The sequence below is a fragment of the Leptodactylus fuscus genome, chromosome 2 (genome assembly GCF_031893055.1).
Source record: "Leptodactylus fuscus isolate aLepFus1 chromosome 2, aLepFus1.hap2, whole genome shotgun sequence".
Lineage (NCBI taxonomy): Eukaryota > Metazoa > Chordata > Amphibia > Anura > Leptodactylidae > Leptodactylus > Leptodactylus fuscus.
In genome coordinates, this window is record NC_134266.1 from 216,389,739 (window position 1) to 216,413,324 (window position 23,586).

The window sequence follows — 23,586 nt, forward strand, 5'->3', positions numbered from 1 at the left end:
TTTTTTTAATCACTACACAGCGTGGAGTCCAAAAATTTAAACAATTTTTGGACTACATGTTGTGTAGTGAATAGGATCGTTTTTAAAATCCGATCTTCAATAATTAAAAAAATCCCATTGACTTGCATTGGGATCGGGATTGGGTTCAGATGGAAAATGATCGGAAATCGGATTTTAAAAACGATCCTGGAATTTCAAGATCGGCTCAATCCTACTTACACTGTGAAAATGATACAGATGACACTGAATCATTCTGTTTCCACAAACTATTGTATATGTTTTTGTATAGCTACCTTATAGTATATATCGTACTGTGTTTGTCTCATCGCTATACAGTGCATCTGTTGCCTTTATATTATTGTAGCACGGTGCTTGCTGAATAAACACACACTTAAAATTAAAACTGCAAGCCTTTGAGACCTGAATATAGTGTTGCGCTAGGTTCACATTAGCGCCCGGAGTCCGTTCTGAGCTTTCCGTCTTCTGCATGCATTAGACAGAAAGCTGTCAGACCGGTTCCGGCCGTGTGCGCCGGTGAGCGTTTTATGCTCTTGGCCGCGAAACCATTTTTTTTAAACCGGACACAGAATTGGACATGTAGTACATGTCCAATTCTGTGTCCGATTTTAAAAAAAACGGTTTTGCGGCGGAGAGCATAAAACACTCACAGCCGCTCATGGCCAGACATCTTTCAAACCCATTCAAATGAATGGGTTTGAAAGAGTCCTGCAGATTTCCGTCTCCTGCTCAGTTTTGTGCAGGAAATGGAAACCTGTATGAACGGAGACCGGGCGCAGATGTGAACGAGCCCTTAGCAGTCAGACCTCAAACTATTGTGTAATTCATCCTCTCTACTTATGGATAGCCACACGTAGCATAAGTGCCACAACGTTTTACAGTACCTGCAAAGTGAATTGGATTCTGGCTAATCCTATCCAAACATTGCAGTAAAAAAAATCTGCCGCATAATTGCTGCAATTTCAAAAACAGTCACATTTTTGGAAATTGCAGCATGTCAATTATACCTACAGATACGCCTATAGGTACAATAGAAGTAGAAAGTCTTCCTCTGTGGACTTGCTATGAAAAGTGATACGGGGAAAAAAACGCAATGCATTTCTGCCAAAGTTTCTCCCGCAGTGCTTTTTGGCTATGGCTCGCTAAGAGGGCCTTAGCCTAAGGGTAAAAACCCACCATGTGTAAAAGCAGCTTTTTTTTGGTTGCAGATATTACAGCGGTTTTTTGAGCCAAAGCCAGGGGTGGATTGAGAAGAATGGAAAAGTATATGCTGCTCCTACTGTACATATTTCCATTTCTTCTGTGGCCACTTCTAGGTATAACTAAAAAAAAAAAAATGTAGCTAACTCTGCAACAACAAAAAAAAGCTGCATTTCCGTAATGTGGGGCCTCAAGTAGCAAGCCACAGTGAAAAAAAAAATGTGGGAAAAACCACAGCAGAAACGCATTGTGGTTTTTCCTGCAGTTCTTTTCACAGAACGCCTGCAGAAGTTTCTTTTGTGGACTATTTACTTCAGTTGTTCCTATAGGAAAACTGCCGATGTTTCCGTAGATATAATTGAAATGCTGCGATCTCCAAAACCGCAACAGTTTTGGAAATCGCAACGTTTCCGCTGCCCATATTTTTGCTGCAGCATTTACAACACGTAGTGCAGCAGCCTAAGGGTGTTTTCTCACAAACCTAGCCTTATGTAGATTTGCAGACAACTAAAAGTTAACCAATTGTACAAATATTAACAATTTTGCAATCATTTTCTCTAGTTATCTCAGCAGCGACAGTCTTTAGTCTTGATCAGATATGCAGCCATAAAGGCAGAAACTTTCACTTGTGAGAAAACCAGCCATGATTTCCTTATTTCTTATTTAGGGACAGGCAGGACAGTTCATGCACAAGAAGATAAGCCGGCCAAAATAAAGAAATCATGTTTGGTTTTTGGAGCACAGAAAGTTCCTGCATTAAAGGGGTTGTCCCATCACAAGGATCCTATCTATACCGCTTGTTAATGTGGATGTAAGACTTTTCCTAAGTACACTGCTTCAGTAAAACTGCTTTGTTTGTCCACTATCTTACTTTATTAAATTCTTTGTGGCCACAGCCCTGACCTAGCTGCTCCTGAGTCAAGTGATGTATCTGCTGCTCTCAGGGGCGAGGGAGGAGGGGCTAAGTGCAGGGAGCCAGCCTGTGTATCTAGCTAATCCTGTGTCTACACCATGTGACCTAGGTCCTGCACTCAGATAGAGGAGCTGCTTTCATTTCTTCTGTTCTCCCAGTTATCAGGCTAGCTCATTCAATTGTGTTCATTATGGCAGAGACAGGCAGTCTCTGTATGTAACACAGAATGGAGTTGCTGCTGCCTGTACTTCATAGTCCAATGTGGGTGGGCGGAGCTACACACGAATATGGGGGCGGAGCTAAACGGCAGGTGAAACCCCGCCCACCAAATGATGCAAGAAACCAGGAAGAAAGAAGATTTTACAAGAGTGAAGACTGCTGAGTATGTGAGGTGGGAATACCCCTTTAAGACAAAAGATTGTCGGGTTAGAAATAATATTTACAACTCTGCAATTAGTTAAGTATTCAGATCTGATTATGTTCCTGGGTAAAGCCCTTTAAAGCTCAAGTACCCTTTAGGTAATGTCATCTTCTAATACATTTGTGCTTATAGGGATATTCCAATAACTGGAAGTGTCTCATTCATACGAGGCAAAGTTGACTCCCCTTCTGGTAGGTAGGAATCCCACTGGACCACCACTGATCAAATATTTAACCCTATAACGCAGGATAACTTTCACTTACAGAAATACAGCTTTTAAACTATCTGTGAATAGGAAATTGGACAAGCAATGGAATTACTTGTTCACACCTGTGCCCGGTTTCTGTTCCCCATTTTCTACCATCAGGGTAGTGCACGTAGAACTGCTGTCATGACTCCACTTCCAGCTTGCTGAACAGGACAGTGTGAAGTATCACAATACTTATGATTACTAAAAATCTAATATAAATGCAGATCAGATAATGTGCGAATGCTTGTAGAGGATGGGCTCAGTGTTATCTGTGTGTTTGCATAGAGGGATAACAGACAAGGCTTTATCAGCAAACTGCAATTAGCTGAACTGATTGTCCTGCAGAGCTGTAGATAACAGTGAGAGTAGCGAGTGATGTCACTTACCCTAGAACACAGTTTCGGCGCTATGGAAACACTGAGTAAACAATGGGAGAAATATGTTCACATAGCAAGAAAACAAAGCAGCATTGCAAAAGCAATAAATTCAATTTACATAAGCTAACAGTATAGATAGGATCTTTGAGATGTGAATACCCCTTTAAAGAGGACTTTTCACCACCTCCACTAACTTTTTGCAGCTGAATTTTTTTCTTGCCCTTACCTTACTCAAGTAGTCATTGCTATTAGTTTCAGTACAACTATACTCTCTGCTGTCAGGTGGGCAGTTCCTGTCTGTTTTCTCCAGCCAAGGACAGCCCCCTGACGATAGAGAGTAAGATTAAAGTATCGGAAGTAATTACTCCAAATGGTGAGGGCTAGAGAAAAAATTCCAACTGATCCAGACTCAGTGGAGTGGAATCTAATGAAAGATGTATTTTTTTAGAGTTGGTAGAGATGGTAAAAAGCCTCCTTTAAGTGTAAGCTTTTGCAATAGTTATCCAATGTATGTAATGGGGAAGCTCTGTTTAATAGGCAATAATATGCTTCACTAGAGCCTGAAACTGCACAAATGTCAATTTCATCTTCTGTTATCTCTTCTCCCAGTGACCCACCAAATATGAGTTTGAACCCCACAGACATCCATACTGATTGTACTGACTCATAGATCTTCTAGTTGCCTTCATCCACCCCCTGAGCAGAAAACTACAAGATAGTTACTAGCTTAGGGATGCGCTCAGTTTCCTGCACAGAGGGTGGCCATGTGCAGGGGATAAACCAAGGGGATCGTGATCTATTTGTTTTCAGGAATTGGCAGGGTCTCGGAGGTTGGACACCCACAGATCACAATGTAATGTATTATTTATGTGGAATAAATAGGTAGGTAGATAAATCATTTTATTTAGGTGTGATACAGCAGAGCTTATGTAACAGAACATGTTTTTTATTTAATTGCTTGGCTGACATTATCGCGGCTGCTAGCATCCAAAGCCAGGAAACAGGCAGAAAGGGTGGAAGGGAAACACATTGACTGAAATCATGTCAGCTATTGCTATGGAAACTCTCCAAGGCACAGAAATGAGAAAGCTGATTATCCTTACTTAAGATATCTTCCATTTAGTCTTTCCTCTCAGACAGGGAAGGGAAAGGTCCAAGGAGTGCCGAGAATGATGTAATGTATCCTCATAATTCATCTCTCACACAATAAGCCATGCATTGATTATTTGTAGAGGAAGAGATCACCGATAACACAGGGCACATTTATGGGATGGACATTTTTCAGGCATGTGGTTTCAAGACTGCTATTCCTAATGTAAGGTTTCTTGGGCCTCCAGTCTCCTAAATCTCCTGGTTTATGTTACAGTAGGGTTCTATACACATAAATTAATTCATATCTGTTGTTGGGCTAATAATGGTTGCTTTGTTCTTTTCCAAGTGGCAATGTTGCAGTATAGTTGAAAGGGCTTCTTCTGTAGGGAACAAGAAAGCAGTTTGAGGGCCTCATAGATGTAGCAATGTAGGCTCAACCTGACTATAAAGGGCTTGCCTAGATTGACACTTATCTGCTATCCACAGTCTGCTTGATGAGGGTCTCTTTGCTGGGACCACCACTGATCCCAACAACAAGGGCCATGTATCACTTGTTTGGATGTGTGCTGTCTCTCCATTCAAAGTCTTTGGCACTGATGGAGATATCCAGTTCTATATAGACATGGGCTGATGGGCGCACAGACTGTGGGTTATCAGAACTTGTTTAAAGACAGTATGGCATCACAGTAAGCATTTATTTTAACCCCTTCCTGACATCTACCGTACTATTACGGCACATTCTGGGTGTTTGAACATGGCGGATGCTCAGGAGTCGGGCGACTGCTATAGATGCCTGGTGTCTACTGTTTTATTTAAGCCTTGTGAAGGCTCCCCGGCCTGTTATTCAGTGGATTCTATTGCAGGCAATAGTGATCAGACCCCCTAGGGGTCTAATAAATGCATAATAAAAATAATAAAAATTCAAATCATCCCCCTTTCCCTAGAACACATATAAAAGTACTTAAATACTGTGAAATACATACACATTAGGTATCCCTGTGTGCGAAAACGCCCGCTCTACAAATCTATAAAAATATTTTTCCTGTACGGTAAATGCTGTAGCAGGGAGAAGGTCAAAAGTGCCAAACCGATGTTTTTTTCACTGTTTTGCCTCTGATAAAAATTTGAATAAAAAATGATCAAAGCAAAAGCAATTCCCCAAAATGGTATAACTGAAAAGTACACCCGGCCCCACAAAAAAGACGCCCTATGCATCCCCATACACAGAAGTATAAAAAAGTTACGGGTGTCAGAATATGGTGACTTTTAGAAAAAAATAAAATTAAAGTAAAAAACGAAGCACAAAAATAAAAAAATGCTGTTGGCAGGAAGGGGTTAAAAGCACACTTATTAATACTAAAAGATCTAAAAGGTGGACAGTGCACATGAACTAGACAGTCCTAAAGTTTGTCAGACTTTCAAAGTGTCTAATGCTGTTTGATAAATCTATCACAATATTAGACCTCTATCCTATTAGTTGGCAGAAAAATGTGCCAAAATTTGGTGCATTTTGTGGCGTGCAGTCATAAGTGTCTAAAACACTTTTGTAGATATGGTGCATAGTATGTTAGACAGGGGTTTTGGGTTTTTTTTGGCACAACTTTTATTTGAATTCCTGTGCATTTTGCTTTAGAAATCTCCCCTATATTTTTTGTAATATGACAGGCATGGGTTACTTGGGGTTCGCCTCTGTTACATGAAGATGTTTTTTGGAGTTATTCAAACTCAGGACCCAAGTGCAAAGAACAACTGTGCAAACCACTGAGCTACTGAGCCTAGGAACTCTGCAGTTAGCTGTTGCCCGCATCTCATGGCATTCATCTGCACAGGAAGATGTGTTAGGAACATAGCGAAAAGTCAAGACCGAGTAGACCAGTGATGGTAATGGATCAGATCCAGTACCTGAGGGCCACCAGAATATGTCAGTATGATACTAGCAAGAAGGACTGAGAAATGGCAATGAGCAATAAAAACAAGTTGGTAACAAGACTACATTCTGAAACAGAGGCCCCCTAGCAGAAAAAAACTAAATAATATACAGGCGATAGATGTATGCAGTAATAAAATGAAAATCACAAATCCCTATGGTCAGGAATTTGTGAAATTAGGTCCGTATTACTAAGTATTTGCTCAACTCCCTAAAATCAGTGTGAAGTCTCAGCAAAAGTGAATGCACACGTTAAAGTCTTATCTCCAACTCTTCAGACACTCTTAAGGTCAGTTCACACAGAGTTTTTTGCAGGTGGATTTTGACACGAAATCTGCCTGCAAGAACTCCTCTCATTAATTTCAGTGGAAGTCACTCACAGTTTTTTCCGCTAGCGTATTTTTTTCAGCTAGTGGAAAATGCAACATGACCTATCTTCATGCGGATTCCACGGCTCAAGGCTCCCTCCTGATAAGGCCCATTCATCCGGTCCTAATCAGGAGTGTGATGCCACGACGGAATGCTAATGCACTGCATTGGCATCCCGTCACGACTAGCCGCACGAAAAAGCCAGCGCTGAAAGTGAAGAGGAATTTCCTTTTCAGTTTTTGCCGTGTGAACTTACCCTTAAAGAATGCAGGAAGAAGTCGCAGAGCTGTCTAGGTGGTGTCTGAAGCTGACTTCCACTTACCATAGAAATCAGATTAATGTGTAACGGAACACAATGATTTTGCTGGGAGCTGAGATGGATCTAGAAGCTGGATTTCAAGATCCCATAAAGTTTTTTCGTTTGAGAGGATAAACCATCTCCACATACAGAAGATATGCACGCTTGTCTAGAGTCAGGAGAGATGGCTGACTGCAGAGTTTGGCTAACGGCTGTCTACTGTGTGGCATAGAGCTGGCAGAGATGAACACATGATCTGCTCTCTTGTGAATCTGTCATGGTAACCTGTGTGACAGAAGTCTAGGAAATACGTTGCAGGAACCACAGCACTGAAGCATGAAAGATTTGAAGAGTTCATTATTATTTTATGGCGACGGGAGCAGATGTGAGGTCTCCCTGATCGAGGTTTTCTTTAAATTTACCTGTTAGGCCAAACCACTGACTCAACAGCCCGACTCTGAGTCCTTCCCTAACTCCTTTACAAATGGCTGACAGCAGCTAAGCTTCACTAATTCATTAAAAAGCTAGTAGTTGTATTCCTATTAAAGTAAACATGTAACAAGGTATACATCTTATGAATTATACAATATTAATAATTGTAGAATTAATAATAATTAATCATTTGACTAAAGCCAAAATCAGTTCTGATAGCATTCCAAGCTGCTACCTGCTCAGAATATGCGCTTCACATCTTCACCAACAACCAGGATAAACAATGGCGTGTCACCAGCAATTTATATCATGGGCCAGAAAGTTGTCACTCTTGTTGTCCAGTGTATGCCGATGAAGTGGAACTTCCGAAAAATAAGCTGATCTTTGTTAACTTACAATAAGTGTCTTCAGGTTGCCTTTTGAGGACTCTTCTCTCTGCCGCTTTCACTTTATAATGGGATCCGCCATTTTCAGCCAATGATATCCTTCTGTGTCCATATATAACCTCTGTTTTAGCAGTCCAGCTATCTGTTATTTGGGTCTGCTGGTGGACCCAAACGACAGAAGTAAACCTAACCTTATTGCTATATCAGTGTTTGGATCAGTGCTTTACATCAGTGATTGTATCCCAAAACAAGGAGCAGGTTGAAAAAGAAAGGAGAGGTGCAAATCTTTCCATTCTACTTTACCTAGATCACAGATTCTAAACACTTTCATGTAAATAAATCCTAATATGAGTACGGAGATAAGGTATAAGGCTACATGCACACAACTGTAGCCAGGCTGTGATATCCATTTGCTGCCCTTGGCTCCACTTACTGTCCTCATTGAGCCTGGGCTGCAAAACAGACAGACATAGGACCTGTCTTAAATTTTGCTTCGGGCTCACAGCTCCAAAAAGGGGCCTATGCTAACACACAGTCATCTGTATTGGGTCATAGGAATAAATGGGTCAGTATGCTAGCTGTGAAAGACATGGCGAGCACACTGACAAATATACACTATCATATGTGTGTGTCCTAATGGAAAGACTTGTACCTGTTCTGTGTTTTTAGCCTTCACCTGGTTTTGGCTTAAAGGTGTATTCCCACGTCGCATACTCACCAGTCTTCACTGCTGTAAAATCTTCTTCCTGGTTTCTTGCGTCATTTGGTGGGCAGGGTTTCATATGCAACCTGCTGTTTAGCTCCGCCCCAAATTAGTGTATAGCTCCGCCCACTGCATAGCATGATCCTATGGGGCGGCTGAAGGGCCTGTGATATCATCAAAGTTCCTCAAACAACACTATATGCACAATATTGGACTATGAGGTACAGGCAGGAGCAACTCCATTCTGTGTTACATACAGAGACTGCCTGTCTCTGCCATAATGAACACAATTGAATTAGCTAGCCTGATAACTGGGAGAACAGAAGATGAGTTCAGAAATGAAAGCAGCTCCTCTCCTCTATCTGAGAACAGGAAGCTAAGTCACATGTAGTGCAGACACAGGAATAGCTAGAAACACAGGCTCGCTCCCGTACACTTAGCCCCTCCTCCCTCCCCCCTGAGAGCAGGCAGACACATCACTTGACTCATGAGCAGCTAAGTCAGGGCTGTGGACACAAAGAATTGAATAAAGTAAGATAGTGGACTGCTTTTGCTGAAGCAGTGTATTTAGGAAAAGTCTTACATCCACATTAACAAGCAGTATAGATAGGATCCTTGTGATGGGACAACCCCTTTAAGGTGCTTTCACACAGTCAGTGTTTGGTCAGTGATTTCCATCAGTGAATGTGTGCCAAAACTAGGAGTGGGTTAAACACACAGAACAGGTACAGATATTTGTATTATTCCTGATCTCTGTGTAGTCTTCACTCCTAATTTTGTCTCACAATCACTGAACATACGCTGCCTTGTGAAACCAGCCTTACCCTGATAGAAATCACTGTGACCAAAACACTGACCTGTGAATAAGGATTTGTAGTCAGACATATTAGATGTACCCAACCCATGGATTTTGGAAGGAAACCTCTCATATACTAATGTGTATGGGGGTGTTCCGACTCTCCCAGGACAACAGATGCCAAGGTAAAAAGACTGGGCATGTTCAATTTTAACTTGTCTAAGTATGTGTTAATAGAGCAATGTGGTAATAAATAAATCAATTAACTTTTAGTTTGGATGCTGATCGACTCACTGGTAGGAACAGACTGTACTGCTTGTAATTTTCAATATCTTTATGGAATTGCCCGTAGATAAGTAACCTGATAAATGGCAAGTCAATGGTTAATGCAATTATCTCTTCTAATAAGAGAGGGGATGGGAGAGATGAAAGAGCAAGAGACATTTAGCTGTCAGCCCTTTCGTCTTAGGTAAGGAGTGAGCGTGGCAGCAGTGGCGGGCAGGGTCCTCGCTGAGAGATGAGGATGTGGTATGCACTAATGTTAGCAGTATTCAGCGGGAGCTCATGAATAATAAATATCACACAATGTTTATGCGCTTCCCATGCCACAGTCAGGACGTTCATAATTACACCCTTGGCACATACCTTGCAATGGTCTGAGTAAGGATTAATGGACTGTGTGGATTGTACGTAAAAACATGATAAATGCATAATATTCCACACACAATATATCTGACAACACACTAAATAATAATACAACTTTAATTAGACTTGTTATTGTAGAATTTCTTAAAGCGTAACTAAACTTTCAATCAACTTTTCATATCCTGAGAGTGCAGTGGGTTTAATGGTGGAAACAGGATCTGTCACCAAGTACAAAATGCTAGTTAACACACTGTCCCCTGTATGGGCTACAGAGCCCATTTTGGCGTTTGAAATGATCACCCCTTCCAGCCTCTCAGAAAACAGGCCAGGGTGACTGTTCTCAGATAATATGTATTCAGACTTCTGAGAAAAATTTTATAGGTAGAAGAGCAATTTCTAATACAACAGGGAGAAAGATAAAATGGCTGTTTCATAACCTACCTGATGCTGTGACCAATAACGTGTCTGCAGATTGTTGTCTTTTCTTTTGGATGAGACTCTGGTTTGGCTTACATCTTAGGCCATTTTTCAAGGCCTATTAAATAATTTAGACATTGATTGGGTAACTATCCAACGGGTGGCGCTAGATTGCCAGCTTTTTGTCCTCTTGAATGAAAGCCAGCTTGTGTATCCATTTTCTCAAGGAGCATTGCCTGGTCTGTAAGACTCCCTACACCATCTTGGTAGTCTGCAGTAACAGAGCCTGGTGAGCCGCAAAAAATCTAGGCACCTTGTGGCTGCTTCCAGAATCTTCAATTACTAGCACACTCTCAGGGTCCATTCACACGATGTAACGTGCCGCGTGATGTGGCACGTATACGGCGTGTGAGACTGTGCGCGCTGTAAAAGCTCCCATTGAAATCAACACCAAGGTATCAGAATCAGCCTCCATCATAGATAGTGTGTTTTTATATATATATATAACACGGTCCTATAGAAAATAATAAATCTATTCAATCGACCGTCTTTGTAACAGTCCGTTTGACCGATCTGTTGAATAATAGAACATGTAATTTCCCGGGATCGTTTAATGGATCCCTGCATAGTCTCAAGTCTATTAGGTATCTGTGAAAACGGACTACACTCGGATGTACACTTGTCTGTGAACATGACTCTACCCTGATCCATTATGTAATTATGGCTTTCACAATACTGTATATTACAGCAAAATGGAGATTGGTTAGACCTTTCACATGCGTTAAGCAATGCATGAGTGTTTGACAGCTATACACTTACTTGTCCCCCATGTGCCTCCTTTGTTTTGAGATTCTGTTGCCCTTGGTAGTGCCCAGCGATACAATCCACAAAGGAGGTCATGTTAGCGCTGTTCGAGTTTGATCTCCTTGTCTGTATTGGTGTCTCTGCACATTTTCTCTCTACTGCACTTGCACAATTCTCAGCAGAAAATCAGTCCTCAGAGAAAATGTCAGCAGTGCCTGCACGTCGCTTACATCAGCAGAGGACTCCCTGTTTTATTTGTGCCGCTCTATAAAAGTTGCTAATATTATTAATCCAGTCAATAGCCAAAACCTTTTAATCATCAAGAAACCAAAATAATAATAATAATAATACATTTTATTTATATAGCGCCAACATATTCTGTAGCACTGTACAATTTGTAGGGTTCAAGTACAGACATAAAAGATACATTAGAAACAAATAGTGACTTCACACAATGGGACTGAGGGCCCTGCTCACAAGAGCTTACAATCTATGAGGTAGAGGGGGTGACAAGAGGTAGCAGGGAAATAATGAACATTAAGCACAATTAATCTTCATTTAGAATATTAAACAATGTTATAAGAATATTTATAATCTAGAAGAATATTAAAAATCATTATTATTAGGAAAGTTAAGAATATACAATTTCAAGACATAGTATAGCTAAAAACAGCAGTATATGAATCTTCAGTAGGATCCTACCAATCCTGGCTGAATTACATCCAGGAAACAATGGGGCACATTTACTAAAAAAATAAGTGTTTTACAACTTTTTAAAAACCCCAGTTGGGACACAAATGGTTGCAAATGTCTTCTTTGATGCCATCCTTGCCACTTTCCTGGAAGGGGGCCTGGTGAGGAACAAGGCGAGAGCACAGCCACCTTATGTTTATGTTGGTTTATTGGCATAGATGACGCCTGAAATCTATACCAGTTCTCATAGATGTCAGTGCAGGCACACAGCCCAGTGGTAGCTGCGCCTATATCGAGGATGCATGTGTGGTGCAGGCGTATGGAGATTGGTATTGAAAACATGATGGCAGTGTTTGACACGTAGATCAGCAGACGACTCCCTGTTTTATTTGTGCAAATAGGTGGACACTTTTACACAGTGAACGTTCAGTCCTGGGCCACAAGTCTTCCTCCCCCTTCTATAACACTATGGCAATATTATCTGCAGCAGCACTTATTAACCACCGTTAGAGGTATACCGCCATTGGTAAGCTTATACTGAGTCATACCAGAGGATAGGAGACTAGGTCAGGGAGAATGATGGCAGAGGGGCTACACATTGTACTCCTCACCGCCCTCCCACAGTTGGGAAATAAGATATGGAATTGATGAGATTGCATAGATAAAAAGTCCAGAGAAGTGTTTTGTTTTTTTCACAAAAGCTCTGTGCGTTAACAGTAATTGACTTCATTATGTAGGACACGTTTTATTGTAACAAAGTATTGATTGGAAAACCCCTTTAATCTCGTGGTGAAACAATTGTGCAGATGCATGAATTCACATCCATCTGCCAGCTCTGTATTTCCCACAAGACCTCATATGTCCTGCTGGAGACCCTCCAAATCTCTACCTAGACCATACATGTACAGTGCGTGGTTTCCCAAACATCACATTTCACTCACTAACAGTCTTCTATGATAAATTAATATTCCTGTCTACTTGTCTTGTCCCTACATACTATATCATCGTTGTGGCATGGTGGTTAGTGTTTCTCACTGGGATCCAGGGTTTGAATCTGACCAAGGGCAACTTCATCATGGAGTCTGTGTGTTATTTCCATGTTTGTGTCGGTTTCCTCCCACATGACAAAAATACATTGGTAGGTGAATTGGCTTCCTGTGAAACATCTGACCCTTGTGGTGTTGGCAATAAGTTCCTGTTTGACAGCCACTAATTCCTCTACAAGAAGGGAGTCACAAAGTATGATGGGGTTGGAATTCCTCTTTAGGCATAAGATACTAATGCCCTTTGGTATTAATGTGGGTGGCAGAGGGACAAACTGAAGCAGTGGCAGGTATCAGCTTACAGACAGCTTTCTTAAAGCAGAAGGGTAAGTTTTCCTCTAGTAGTGCAGACTCCTGACTACATTGCAGGCTGGTCCTTTCTCAGGTTGGCACACCTAGACGTAGACCTAGACACCTAGACCTGTGCCATCTAACCCCGTATAGCAACAAGCCAATCCATTTTACAATGTCAGGCTACATACACATTATAGTGAAAAACAGACATTAAAAAAAACAGCCGTTTTCCATCAGTTTATGACCGATTTTTCATCAGTTTTCTAGCCATGTTGCATTTTTTAACGTCCATTTTCCTCAGTTTGTCATCCATTTAATAACTAACAAAAACCAATAAACTTCATTGATAATTTTTTTTTTTCTGACCCAACCCTCTTCTTTGTTTTTAAAATCGGTGAACCTGAAACATTACCCAAAAACCGACATGAAAAACTGACCCATAGACTTATAGGCCCATATTGGCCTATTTTTGACCATGTTTCCAGCCTGTTGAACCCATGTCTTATTTGTAACTAACTTCATTCACTGTCATATGTATGCACCGTTGACTCCCTAAAAACATAACTATTTTTCATCGTTGTGTGCCTGGGGCCCCAGTGATGCCAAAGTTTTGAGGATGGTTCTAAAGGTGACCTGATATTGTCCCTGGCAATGTTGATCTGCAGGTTCAGTGCATTATTAAGGACAGATCTTAAAATGATCTGCTGGTTAGATTCTACTAAAGCTAGTCAGTCATCCTGTATGTGCAGGCCCGTCCACTAAAACAGCATTTACCTACCGACTGCATTGACTATATTGGTGTCTACTGGGTGCCCATTGTTTTTTTTTTATACTGAAACCCACAGAGAGTAAAGTCCTCCATGCAGGACTTTTCTCTCTGCCAGTTTTCAGCGAAAACTATGGCGGAGACTCTGACACAGATGTAAACCTAGGCTTAGGAAGATGGCCTTGTTTTGTAAGAAGGTGGCAAATCCCATTTTTAACCCTTGTACATGCTTACAAACATTAACCTGTTGTATTTCTGTATTAGTCCTTTTATAAAATTCCTTTACCCAGTCAGTATGTTGTTTAAGGGCAAACATGTAATGGCTGCAGAAAGAAAATTATTTTGAGGAGGGACACGGTGGGGGCAACCAGGGGTGTGTGGGACATGAATTTGTGGTGGCAGCCTGGAGGGGGACATGAATCGGAGGGGGACTGGAGGGAGACATTATGGGGACTGAATTTCCCCATGGTGGGACAATTAAAAAGGACCTTTCACGTCCTCGAGCACATGCAGTGTAATACACCGCTAGAAAGCCAACAGTGCGCTGAATTCAGCGCACTATCGGTTTTCCCGTTCTGTGCCCCCGGTGAAGAGCTACTGGTGTCATTACCTTAGCTTTTCAGTGTCAGAAGGGTGTTTCTGACAGTCTGTCAGGAACACCCCTCCTCTCAGTAGCGTCTATTGCACTGTACTGTGAGAGGGAGCGTTCCTTACTACCCAGCCATGATGTTGAGGGGTGAGGAACGCCCCCCAGTACTCATCTATGGACAAGTACTATCGGGAGTAGGGGAGGTGTACCTCACCACTCATCGTCATTGATGAGATGCTACTGTGAGGAGGGGCGTTCCTGACAGACTGTCAGAAACACCCTTCTGACACTGAAGAGCCACTGGAACGGCACCGATAGCTCTTCAGTGGGGGAATAGAATGGGAAAGCTGAATTCAGCACACTGTCTGCTTTCTAGCGGTGTATTACACCACATGTGCCCGAGGACGTGAAAGGTCCTGTTTAAAGGATTATTTTATCTTATCTTATAAGGGGCATAATGTATGGGGCCACTAAAGGGCATTACACTATGTGGGGCCCTTGAGGGGGCATTAGAATTTGTGCAGGTCAGGTATTTCTAGGTGGTGGCAATGGTGGACCCACTTATGAAATCTTTGCACAGGGCCCACCAATGTGTTAAAACGGCCTAGCGATGTTTATAAATGTGACATATTTTAAGACCATCTAGTCTAAGTTTGCACAAACCATTGACAATATTAGGAAATCTACCTCATTGCTTTGGCATGTGAGTGCTTAACCAATTCCATCCACATTCTGAAGCGACACATAAAGTAATGTTCTGCTCTCATTATGTCTTTGTATTTACTATAATTTACTGACCTTGCAGTGAAGAATTTATCAATGTTACAATCCTCACAAGAATCATGTCTGGCCTGTAAAAACAAGCGTGACCTCGGGGGTAATTTGCCCCAATCCTGTTGTCAGTAGTACAGAATGTAAATGCAATTTTGCACTTTTCTAAATGGCCCTTAATATCATTAACAGGCTGTGTGTCCATAGAATTGGCATATGATTGCCGACTCGGTGTGACATGTACCATAGACACTCATCAACTCTAAACTAATTAAAGATGACCCAGTGACCCACGGCTTCCCAGCACATACCTCCGTGACAAGCCATTAGAAGGGGAAATACTGGCGAATTCTCATTTCTTTGCCACTTCTATCTATATGAACAAGGAGCATTATATAAGGAATATCCAAATCAAGCAGCAGAAATAAGCAATGAAAGAAATCCCAGCATGAGTGCGAGAAGGTTCCTAAATCTCTGCTTACAATTTCCTAATTACCGATTCTCTGACTACCCTCTTTCTTGCTTCCTACGCAAGTGGTGTAGTATACAGTCAGCATTGTGTGGTGCCAATTATCAGAGCCTCACAGACTGCCTTGGGCACTCTATTAATGTAAACATTCAGTTACCAAATCACTTTAGGCTGAGATGCTGCATATGGACAGAATAAATGCCAAGCCTCTAACAATCTGTTCAGTGGAGTGACACACAGAGAATTGTGTCACCGCATCGTTTTTTCGCCTGCAAATAATTAGTCATGTGACAGTCCTCTGCTCATTCCCTTGGAGAGCAATGGGGGATCTCTTGTATGTTGCAGATGTAGCTTGTTAGGATGACACTTGAGTAATATATGGGTGGAAACCAGCATTCACGTGGATCTTTCACATGTTTCGTCTAGTTTAACATTTTCGGTATTTTCAGCTTTACTGTTTCTTGTATAATTTCTGGGTACAGTTTTGGTATTTACATCAACTGAATTGTATGGGATTAGAAAAAAAAATCTACTTTTTCCCAGTAACAGCACCACACTTGTTTATGGGCTGTGCTGGGAATTGCATCTAAGTACATAATAAGCGTTTCTTCTAGAACAATTATCAAGACAACATCATAAAATTTAAAAGCATGCTAGAATATTGGCTTTTCTGGTTTATTACACCATTAGCCTAGATTTAAAAGGGATTTCTATTACAAATTTTTATTAGGGAATTCTTCAGAATTTCTGAAGAAATTAATCATTTTCCAGCCCACTGTTTTACAAGCAGCAACTTGGGGTTTTCCGGGCAGAAAATCTTTTTTTTTTTTTTTTTGAAAGGTCTGTTAGTGCTAGTAATGGGTTAATAAGTACACCCATATACCTTTTATCAGTGCTTTGCTTTCAGCCAGTGATTTCTGGGTGTCTCTAGCAGCTGCTAGCATCCTCTGCGTTTGTTTATAGGTGTAACTTCCTGCTGTGCAGCTCCCTGTGTAGCTTCTACACTAGTTCCCTCTCACTCAGCCCCCCCTCCTCTCTCACTCTGTTACACTCCCCCTCCCTGTCTCCCTAGCCTAGCTATCCTGCCCACTACTAGCCTCTCCTACCCTTGCCCTTCTCCCTAGCCTAGCGATCCTACCCATTACTAGCCCCTCCCACCCTCCCCTGTCTCCCTAGCTAACCTATTCTGCCAACTACTAGCAGAGAAGAAGGGGGAGAGCTGTTCCCAGACACAGGTCCCTGGGTCAGTCACATGACCACTCCAGGGATATGTGTAATTACAGAGTTTTTTTAATTGAAGTGAACTAGAAATTAGGCAGAGGGAGTGAGTTTAGTTTAGTTATTCATTCTTAGTTTATCCTGGACAACCTCTTTAAGGCTTTCAGAAAGCGAATGCCATGCCTTGGTTTTGCCTGCTGTTTGAGATTTATACTCTTTCTTGGCATTCTTTCTTTGCACTGTTGTTCCTGGTTTTCACTCATCATTGATTCTAATATCGACTTCAGCCATTTTCTAAATATCACTTTTTTCTCACCCTTGGTATTGGTTTGTCTGGAACCTGTTATTCTACTCCTGACTTCTTCCACTAACTCTTGGCTTCATTCCTTACTACCATAGTTTCTATCCCTGTCGCATCTTGACCACTCTTCTGGTGACGAACTTCATACCTGACTATGCAACTACTGTTGCAGTAGCGCCGCCTCCGATCTGTAACTATAGAGGGAACAGCAACCTAGGAATCCTCCTGCAGCAAAACCCAAACCTTCATGCAGTGGTTGAGGATAAGGACCAGGGATGCCTTAGCTTTCTTACCCCTGCCCAACCACCATCATTAAGAATACAGCTTCGGAAATGCATATCTCCAATACATATCCATAAGGCTGCTGTTACACCGGCATTGGGTGATCGTTTGGGAATTCTGTCCCACATTCTTCTTAAAGGGGTTGTCCCACGTCACATACTCACCAGTCTTCGTTTCTTTGAAATCTTCTGTCTTCCGGCTTTGTTTCGTCATTGGTGGGCGGGGTCACATATGCAAAGCCAAGCGGCGAGATGCCGCCGGCCCTGCGTGCGCGCTCATAGACCAGTCTAGCCTTCACAATGCAAATACAGACCCGACTGCATTGGCGGCCCCTTCCCCCAAAGGGTAAACTACCCCCCCCCCTCCAGGCTCGCTCCCGTGCACTTAGCCCCTCCCCCTTGAGAGCAGGCTGATACATCACTTGACTCAGGAGCAGCTAGGTCAGGGCTGTGGCCACAAAAAAATGAATAAAGTAAGATAGTGGACAAACAAAGCAGTTTTGCTGAAGCAATGTATTTAGGAAAAGTCTTACATTCACATTAACAAGCATTATAGATAGGATCCTTGTGACGGGACAACCCCTTTAAGGTTTCTGATTTAGGACAGAAACCCAGCAGATGCCATTATAGTCTATGGGGTCCTCAGGTAAACAGTTTTTAAGCTGATGGGGACCCGAAAAACAGAAATCCTAAGTGAACCTGAAGAAGGGAAACCTGAACGCCAGTGTGAGCTTAGCATCAGATACATACATTTACTTCAGGTACTTTTGGCTCATATCCGTACACACTGGCAGCACTTAGGGATGTTGATCCATCTCATCCAATTCTCCTTCCATTGTCATGTGACCATGTCTCCAGTATTATGTGGTGCTTGTGTGACTGGTCACTCCGAATCCTTCTGGGTGGAACCCCACTCTTTGCAGCAACTCTCCACTTTGACTAATGCCAAGGGCCTTCCCTTCTCAATAGATATATGTACTAATGTGGGATAAGGGGATATTGTCACTCCTTAGGGAGAGACCACCATGTAGGTGCATGGAGACTTATCAAGCAATTTGCGCTCCACTGTGAGGGATGATGGGAAGAATATACAAATCTGTCTCCCATGATGTTAATATAGGGAGATAGTGCCTCAGTCATGTAGCCCACTAGGGGGCTCTCCCTTTAACTTGATAAGTCTCCACACACCTATATGGTGGTCTCTCCCTAAGAAGTGACAATATCCCCTTAACCTGGACTGAAGCCTCTCACTTCTGCCAAGTTAGTCTTCTCTGCGCCAGGCTGAAGAGATCCAATCAGATCGAAACAGCTGTCCTCGGCTGAGAGACTGACTTGGTAAAATCCCACATCATTGCAGCAAAGGCCTCTGGGAAGGTCGGGTATGATGTTAAAGGGAGCGCCCCCTAGTGGGCTGCATGACTGAGGCACTGTCTCCCTATATTAACATAATGGGAGACAGATTAGCATATTCTTCCCATAATGTGGGATATGCAGAGATCTTGAACTGAATTGATAAGATAATTATATAGAGATATTGCATGCCTTTTAATCATATGATGAGTAGACTTTATCTTCTAAGAATGTAATACCCCTTTAATTGATGCTCTGTAAACCAGTTCCGGAAATAGTAATAGTACGTACATAGAGGGCACTAGGGGCAGATAGCTGAGGAGCAGCACAGCAGTAGCAGTAGCCATGTTTCTTCAGTTTTTTCACCAGCAAATGAATTATTTCAATAGATGACGAATGTTGATTTATTCTCCTTCCTACAGCACAGATATAGCCATAAATCCTGCCCTGAAGGAGCGTCCCCGAGGATTCAGCTGACACCTTTATTCCAGTAAACTGTTTGCTCTCCACTAGTTAGTGTAAAAGGAACAATAGGATCACAGCGACGTTCACCGTATCGATCTTATTCTCAGACTTGTCTCATTGGCAAAGGTGCCAGTAGCCAAACGGCTTGACATGTACAGACTAAGACGTCATTAGGAAAGAAATGCTTTCTTAAAGTGATAGACCCTAAAGCCTGAGGCTGCACTGTTGGTAAGATTCTGTATAATAATCTAATATGATAATAATGTAATATCTTGGTCATGTAGACCTTATGTGGATTCATATATTCAAATACATCAGTACACAGCACTGCGGATATTGTATTGGGTGATTTCATATTGACTCACATCAACTTGCATGTGTGTAAGGTGTGAATAGAACCTAGCAGTGATCATATCTACAATGGTGTAGCTGTAAGGGAGAACCAAACCCAAAGCCAGTCGAGCCTGCCGTCCTCCCACAGCCCACCCTACATCTGTCAACAGTTACTAATAAACTGGGCCCCAGTTATTACAATAACGTCATTTATTTACTTTCCTCCCTCTTGGGTTGGGTCCTTTTCTGCTATGAACTCTGTATATTCATATACACACATATATGCTGTGTGAAATAGCATTCATGTACTGTAGCATTGTAAAACTAATAAATTATAATACATTTTTATTTATACAACTCCAACATATTCCCCTGAATGTTACAAATCGAGTACCGTAAATGATTGTAATTATTACAGTATAGTAGCTATAGTGAGTAGGCTGACCCTAGCTCCTAGAGTGGAAATCAGACAAGTTCCCTTTCCTTTAAGTCATTGTCTGCCCTCTGCTGGGCACATGGCAGCACTTTTCTGAGGAAATAGCAGTGCTCTTGTGCTAATTTGATTGCATCATAAAGAACGTCTTACAGTTTTACATTATATGTAGTGATATAGTATAGTATAGCGCTCGCCCATTCATTCCCCCACTAATCCAGCACATATGCTTCTATGATCCCCCCCCGTTGACTATTTACAGGATACCAGCGATGACTTGGTATGCCAGCATGTGACTACTGCGGCCAGTCGGTGGCTTCAGTTTCTGTAACCTATTGGCATCACCATTGCACAGGCCGGGACTGTGAGCACCTCTATGTAGGCAAATACTTTGACTTGTGGCCTAGCGCTAAACAAGCATTGTGGCCACATCACTCTCAGACTCGTGGCAGTCCGATCCCACCAATCAGAAAATGACTTATTTTAACAGTATGCCATCGCTTTTTAAGATGGGAACCCTGCATTTTGTGGACACTGTTTGTTTAAAGCTTACATGTCATTTCCCTAAAATCTGGACAAAAAAAACGTACAAGCCGTTCCTGCCGTCATTCTTCCTAAAGGGCTCCAACCTTGTAACCCTTCTTTTGGCTATCCTTTCCATTATTGGCTACAAGTCTGCAGTGTGAGAGAGGGGGATTCTTGTCTGTGACTTTGTATCATGCATTGACCAGTGGGAATATTAACCCTTTCCTACCCTGCATTCAAAGCAAGCGACAGTGTTCTGACCCTGTCTGCTGTCACAACTATCCTGTGTGACCTGTATATGCAGTCAAGATATACAAGAACCTATTGACTGGCATTGCTGCTAACATCATCACATGTGTGAACACAGAGGCAATGTAGCATAGCTGTGTGCATAGCTTTGCTGCATTGCCTTATAGTCCCTACACATGTGATGCTATAGACAATATTGATAGTATTGCCAGTACAAAATTCCTTGCATTAGTAGGACATACAGGATAGTTGTGGACAGCATACTGACGCTTACTTTGAATACAGGACAGGAAAGGGTTAGTATTAGAGACAATATGAAACATTATGAAGATGGGGGGCTCATATAAAAGGAAGGAACAGAGTTTGTAATTTTTCTTGCTAAGGCTCAGCTATTTTCAGAACCCAATGAAAGGAGAGATACATGTATGTGTGACAAACTTACAATTTTGTGGTCATGAAATAGGGGTTAGAGATTCCCATTCTCAAGATAAACGGGATCCGCTTCTTTCACACATTTATGGCATATCTTGTGAATATACAATAAATGTTGGGGATGGGAATACACCTTTTATAGTGGCACCTCAGTGGTTTCTTTTATAGAAGGTTCAGCCTATTATTGAGAATATCTGATCAGTCACATGACATCCATTTCATTACAAGGTTTTTCTATTCATATACAATATATCTCTTAGGGTTCATTCAAACAGAGGAAAATGTCGCTGAATTTGGTGCTGAATTTCAGCGTTGAAAAAAAGCCTCCCATTGACTTCAATGGGTTCCTTTTTCTGCTAGCAGAACTGAAATTGTATTAGCAGAAAAAGGAACCCATTCAAGTCAATAGGAGGCTTTTTTTCAGTGCTGAAATTCAGCACCAAATTAAGCACCACTTTCCTCCATGTGAATGGACCCTTAACGTCTATGATTTTTTTTATTTTGGGATTTTCACTGACCCTCTGCCAGACAAATATTATTGTTAGTCATTGGTGACTTGTACGTGAAGAAAAGCTGACATCCACATAAAAATCCTTTCATTCAGCAAATCATTTCTGTACCGAGCTCAGTCTGATACAGGCTGAATAGAAATCTCAAGTAAAATGGTGCTTAATCATTAAGAATAATTCATACAAGACAAGGGAGATGGTGTCTTCTCCTCCTGGGTTATTCTGGAGTGGCTTTCCTGTATCAGGGCATAGAGATGCTCCCTTTGATGCCAGTCTGCTGAGCAAGGTATTTTTCCTGGAGTGGCTTAGACATTTTTAAGGATCCATCATTCAATATTCTCTGTTATTGCATTATCTGTGTCATGTGAAAATGCTGCACAACATTCCACTCCACATTTTTCTTCTACCTAAATGGTGTGTTATTTGATCAAATAATGGCCTACTTTTTGTATTCCCATATGTATTTTCTGATACACAAACACAATTATGTCTGTATAGATCATATTTATGCATGAGCTCTATTAACCCCTTCCCTCTTGCCCCACATAAACTAATGGACCAGAAATCTGTTAATTTATTTGCTGTCTTTGATGGCGCTGCACACTCCTACAGTCTCACGTTGCGGAAATGCAGATTTTGTTGCCCTTTTTTTTTTGCCAAAGTCAGGAGGGGATTGAGCAGAATGTAGAAGTATAAGAACTTTTAGGGCTCGTTCACACGGGGGGCGGTGGGCAGATTTTGGCACTGAGAGTGATGCAGGGAGCCATGTCACTCTCTGGTCAAAACCCGTCGTCGTCGCGGATTCCCCGTCAAATAATTGGGCCGACTCCGGAGGTGGCTGCCGCCAGGCGGAAGCCGCGGCTCAGCGAGCTGCGGAATCCGCCTGAAGAAAGGGCAGTTCACTTCTTTTTTCCGCTAGCGGCACCATGTTGCTAGCGGAAAAAAGAAGCCTAGCGGTCTACATAGGCCACCATTGTATGGAGGAGGATTTTGAGGCAAAATCCACTTTCAAAATCTGCCTCCTTGCCGCCGTGTGAACTAGCCCTTATATTTCCCATTTCTTTTGTAGCCATTCTTGGCTTTGGCTGAAAAAAGTGCAGCAAAATCTGCAACAAAAAAGCTGTTGTTTATGCAACGTGGTGCCCTTGCCTAAGGCTAAAGCCTCGTGCTCCAAAGAAACACACGCATATTTTTTTTTTTCCACACTGTCTTTCACAGAAAGTCAGCAGAGAAATTGCAGCATTTACGCTGCAGATTTTTTTCTGCAATGTGTGGAAGGGATTACACAAAATCTCATCCACTTTGAGGTAACATAAAATGCAGCATTTTTTTTTTTTCCTTGTACTTAAATCTGTTTTGTTTAGTCTCCTATAAATCACTGAAGGCTAAGGCAGCATGTAGCAAAATACAACTAAAAAAACGCAGTGGAAAATGAAATCTTGTATTTTTCTTTACTTTTGCGCTGCATTCTAAATTTTTGTGCCTTTGTGCCCCCGCCCCTTCATGTGTCTATAGGAAAAATAGGGCATTTTCAAAGGTAAAATTGAATTGCTAATGTTTTTTCAAAAGTGCATGTGTTTCTGAAAACCCCTGTATTTCACGCAGTATTATGTAGCATTGTTCCAATTGGTTTCCACACCAACCAATTACGCGCTGTCTACAACGTATAGCCCTCATATTCCACCCTGTGTTTCTGCAATGTATAGCCCTCATATTCCACCCTGTGTTTCTGCATCCAGATGTGCTGCTTCTGCATTTGAGCCATTGCTAGGGAACTCCATGACCTCATAATTGATGTCACAGGGATTCCCTTGGTT

The 23,586-nt window shown here is 41.8% G+C and overlaps 1 protein-coding gene across 5 annotated transcripts in view; it reads left to right on the plus strand.

Annotated features, from left to right (window-relative positions):
• The window catches only part of CACNB3 (calcium voltage-gated channel auxiliary subunit beta 3), a 143,142-nt gene that overhangs the window by 73,654 nt on the left and 45,902 nt on the right, over positions 1 to 23,586 (plus strand). The window lies entirely within an intron of this gene.